Here is a 5,468-nt window from a genome sequence, read left to right as displayed (position 1 = left end):
TGTAGATGGATCATCTTTGATTTATCCAAATTCCTCACTGGTTGCTTGGGTTGCTTCCACCTTTGTGCTATTGGGAATAGTGCTGCTCTGAATGCATCCATACAGATATCTCCTGGAGACTTATCTTTCAGTTCTCTTGGGTATATATCTCTTGGGTTCATACCATTCTTTTATGGTTAATTATTTTTTGAGGGACTCCTATACCTTTTTTCAGAGCTGCTATACTGTTTTGCATTACTCGGGCATAGTTTTTCAGTGAACTTGAGGCTGGCCTTGAAGATGCTTGGGGGGGTTAGGTACAGAAAGTCCTCCATGTGGGCCCAGAGGGGAGGGCACAGCCAGAACATGGAGGAAACAGTAGGTCAAGTGTAGACGTCTGGGAGCAAAGATCCAGGCAAGCCACAGAGGGCTTTGAGCCCACTTGGGGACAGGAGCTGGGGCAGGTGTCAAGCAAGGGAGTGATGACCACTCTGTCCCCAGGAAGCCTCAGGGGGCAGCTGAGAGCAAGGTGGGCTGCAGAGGGATATGCTGGGGACAGAGGACGGCGTACCAGAAGCCATGGCCACAAAGGGAGTGCCACTCAAGGACAGGGCCAGCCCCTCTCGTGGAGATTTTGTCATTCGATTTATGGTGAGTTTTTGATTTCTTAAAAGCCTGACTGGAACAGTGGCTCACTTGGATTGCTAAGCTCCTGGTGCCCTTTGACCCTTGGTACCCAAGCTAAGAGCCCCTCTCGCCTGGCCCTCATCCTGGCCCCACAGGACAGTGACCTCGTCCCTCAATACCAAGGCCCATGTGCCCATGATGTGTCCAAAACTGCGCCAGGACCTGGGATCCGGCAACAGGTGGAAGCACTGCACTTCTCCAGCCTGCAGGGACAGGAACGTGGACTCTGCCTGCACCAGCTGCACAGATACCCCAGCCCAGCTCTCTCTGAATATCCATCCCTTAGCAGCCTCTCTACTGAATTAATAAGAGTTGGTTTCTGTTGCCTGCAACCAACAACACTGCCCAATATACAAACTGGTGGCAAAAGTGGCTCTAGGCAAAGGCTGTCAGGAAACTGGGAGAAGCCAGAATTGGACATCAGGGCTGCTTGGGGCTGAATCAATAAAAACCAACAGAGTAAGGACAGATCCAGAAACCTGTAGTGTGTGGTGGACACAGGATGTCAGCTTTGTTGCCTGGAATCAGTGAAACGAGGAATCACTGAAGACAGAGCTTGGTGGCAGAGGCTCAGGGCTTAGTGAGGAGGATGGAATGACTGGTGTCACTACAGTGTGGCCCTGGCAGGCAGGGTAGTGTGAGGATCAGAAGGCAATATCCTAAGACCTTAAATTCTGGCTCAAGACCCAAGAGAGCCTGGCTGGGGGTGACTCAGTTTTGGAGCACTTGCCGGTGTGCGTATCAGCAAACGACATCATGAGCAGATGCTGTGGCCTCCTCAGCTCTTCGGGAGATTCTGGATGATTCTGGTCACGCTACACTGAGTCCCCCTCCCACTGTGCGAGGCTGGGCTGCCATAACCAGCACCCTGCATGGACATCCTCACATCCTCAGACTACAGTCAGCTCCCATACACCCCAAGGGGGCTGCAGGACTGCCTATCCACCCAACCAAAGTCTGTGCAGAGCTTTCCTATTCATGTCCTTGAAAATCCAGGGACGACTGTTAGTGGGCTGGGAGGATTCATACCAGAAAGAGGGGACACACTCTTTCATTGGGCTGAATTTATTAATGAAACTTGCTAATCAGTAGCTCTGGATTTGAGGTTCTGGCTTCATCAGCTGGGGTGATTCTGACTGTTCCCTCACCAGATCTGGTGGGAAGCTGAGCCAAAGCAGTGCCCACACTAACTATGGGGAGGATGGAAGTACAGCAGTGTGGTAGGGAGATGGGTGCACAGGTGTTGGATGGATAGTATGGATGGTGCATGGATAAATGAATGAAGGCGTAGATGGATGGTGGGATGGATGGACATAAGGTCAGATGGATATATGACCAGATAAATGGACAGATGAATGGATGGATGGATGAATGGATGCACGGGTGGTTGGATGGATAGATGGATGCATGGATGGGTCAATGGACAGAGAGATGATAGCTAGATACGTTGAAGGCAGATTCAACAAGATTCCAACCCGTGAGATTCTTCTAATCAAGGAAGACGCTGAATTAGGAAGATGCTGAGTCAAAAAAGATGCATGGAATTAACTGAGAAGTTGAAATATCTATAGTTTGTGGTGACCTCAGAGTCTACAATTTCTTAGCCACATACAGTGCGTGACAATTAGCCAGGCAAGCAGAAGCTTATGGTGACATACTACAGACCTTTTTGTTCACTCATCCAATGAGTTTTTTGAGCATCTACTATGTACCAAGTGCTTTCTGGGCTCATGAACACAGTAGGAAACAAAGTAAGTCCGCAGGGAGTGTCCTTATGGGGAGCTGGGATAGACAAGGCACACAGTGCTTGCAGACCAGGCCAAGTGAGAATATGAGCTATGGAGATGGAAGAGCAGGGATCTGGGCAGGGGCTGCACTCTGGGGAAGGTGCAGGGCTACACATGGGCAGCTTAACAGTTGCACAGAGCCTACAGTAAGGGCAGTGCCATGGTCTGCTGAGGTTTCTTTTGCTCCATTCAGACAGAAATCATGAGTCAGCAAAGTGCAGCTCTGCTAGCAGCTCTGGGCTTGGAGCGCCAATAGCCCTTGGCCCTCAACATTACATCTCTGGTCCCTCGTACCATAAGTCAACACCAGTCAACACCGGATGTCACTGGTCACTGCTACTGCTGGCCACTGCTGGCCGTCAGTCACCTGACTCCAATTGCTGGTCTCTGATGCTGCGGGCAGTACACCGGCCCCACCTGTTACTGGTGTCTGTCAAGGATCTTCATTAGACACTGATCCCTGGAGCTCTTCAGGAGTAATAGCCTGTAGAGTTTGTGGCTCTTTTGAAAGCAACCACTCTGTCCACACCACTCAGGATAAGAATCCTAAGTACTATAGATTTACAGAACCTTCCAAGCCCATACTATGCAAGAAATCCATGAGATTTACCAGAGTGAAGCTTTTTTTTGACAAGATCTACGCTGCAACACAAGAACTCCAACAGACCAAAAGGAGCCATCCAAGTCCAAGAACTATGGGAACAGTGCTGCTTATATAGCAACAGTAGGCCTGTGATTGGTCCAAATCCAAGCCTCGAATTGGTTTGAATTCAAGCCTGCCAATTGGTCCAAATTTGAGCCTGCTGATTGGTCCAAATTCGTCTAAATTCAAGGGTTCTGATTCAAGCCTATTGATTGGTCCAAATTCAATTCTGCTTGGTTAAAATTCAAGCTCTCTGAGGTGAGGACAGACATCTGCTGGAACTGGTGTGGGGCCTCCCGGATAGTTACAGCTGTCATCCAGGCAGTTGTACCCAACATCCGCAAACTGCTTGACAGCTGTTGCATCTCTTCAAAACGTACAGGTCAAAAAATACCAGGTAGGGCTGGGGATTTAGCTCAGTGGTTCTGGCGCCTGCCTCACAAGCACAAGGTCTCGAGTTCAATCCCCGGTACCAAAAAAAAAGTACCAGGTAATCTTCAGGAGCACTAGTTGTGTACACCGCTTATTTGGGGTTTGAGGTGGCTGGGGGTGTTAATAGCCCAGATCCCTCCCCGAGCTCTCGTGTTAGGGGCAGTTCTTCGGAGGTGGCAGCATCTAAAGTGGGGCAGGCAACATGGCTGACAGCCAATACACAGGAGGACACCAAGGCAGGTTGTTCCAGTCCATCCTTGCGGGGGGGGGGATGAGGGGGGTGAAGAGAACAAGGGGGAAAGATATTGACAGCTGTTGACAACATGCCCCCCTCCATCCATCACAGGAAAGGTGTTTGAGTCCAGTGCTTCTCATCTGCCTCAGCAGGCTGAGCTGGACCACATCACAGAAGAGCAGTGACTTCCCCAGGGTCACACAGCAACCATGGGCTGGATGAAGACTAACCTGGGTCTGTGGACAGGTGTTGGGCCCCAGGCATGAAATAGCGGAAACACCAGAGACAGAGTCAGTAGGGGAGGGATTCATTCAGCACCCGTGTTCTCTCAGCCTGCCCTCTGTCCCTCCACCGTTACCTTCTCCACTCATTCCTTAAAACAAGCTCGCGAGTGCCGCGACTGGATGTTTTACTTTATAAGCAGGACGTGTTCATTAAGCTGTCGCTTTAGGGAGGCAGCCCATGCTGAGCCTCCAGAGGTCACAGTCACGCTGTCTGCCTGAGAGGAGTTCCCACCCAGACTCCACAGGGGCAAGGGGAGAGACAGCTGGCTGCACCGGGAGGTTCCTGCAGCTGTCAGTGGAACAGCCCAGCTGTTGGCAGCTGCCAAATGCCATATGCGCTGTCCCCATGCCCCATCTCCCACCAGAGGCTTCTCTGGACCCTGGGAACTCAGAGCACTGGGGCCCAGGGAGAGGGAAGGATCCTGCAGACAAGATCCATCCAACAGGCAGGCAGATAAGCATTTGCAGGTAATCCCTTGGATCTGCACCGCCCACCACCAGGGCGGAAGCCACTTCCTCCAGTGCAGGGAGGGAGTTGCTATGAAAGTCCCTGGCAGTGATGGGCACACTGGCAGGGCCACATGATGGTGAGTGAATGAATTAATGAATCAGTGGATCTGTCAGTCACGGGGAGTCCAAATGTTACTCGGTCTAAGCTCAGCCGCGTTGCAACCCAGCTCTCCCCTGGAAGTGTCACACACTTCCAGTGACAGGGAGCTCGCTGGCTCCAGAGGCAAAATGGCATTAGCTTTTCAAAGCCAGATTCCCCACTTCCTGGCCTTCCCAACAGCCCCAGTAGACACTACAGGTGTGACCCAGAACACATTTAGCACCTTTGTTATGGGTTGCTACCCAAGTCTTTGTGAGCAAGAGAAAGCCCAGTGGGGCTGAGATTTAGCTCACTGATAGAGCACGCTTAGCACACGGGTGCCCTGGGTTTAATTCCCAGTGCTGCAAAAATAAAAAATAAAAGAGAATGCACAGAACCCCAGGGCTGGACCCACAGACCCCAAGTCTCTTCCTGAGGCCAGGATCCGGCAAGCTTGGGCTCTGACTGGGTGATCGAAGGCTAAACCCAGACCCCAGGCCCACTGATCAGCTGTTTGCTTAGGAACCCGCAGCCCCTCAGCCTCCTCCTATACTCCACCCGCCACACTGAAGCCTAGCTCGCCTGGGACAGGTACAGTCCGGGCCCTGGGGCCCAAGCATCCAGAGCAGCTGTAGGGTGGGGATGGGCCATCCTCTGCTACACAGAGGGCTCCTCCAGAGCTGAGGCCCTGTGTGCGCATGCGTGTGTGTCTGCGTGCACACCCGAGCCTCCGGAGCGAGAGGAACACGCAGCAAGCTGTCACCACATCCTGCCAAGGCAGAAAGGTTAATTGTCACGCACGATGCCAACAGACAGACCTCCGGCGGATTCA

This window comes from Heterocephalus glaber, unplaced genomic scaffold (genome assembly GCF_053883595.1).
Source record: "Heterocephalus glaber isolate CG9 unplaced genomic scaffold, H.glaber_assembly_v1.0 deba00001444, whole genome shotgun sequence".
Taxonomy (NCBI): Eukaryota; Metazoa; Chordata; class Mammalia; order Rodentia; family Bathyergidae; genus Heterocephalus; species Heterocephalus glaber.
This window is presented reverse-complemented; position numbering follows the sequence as displayed.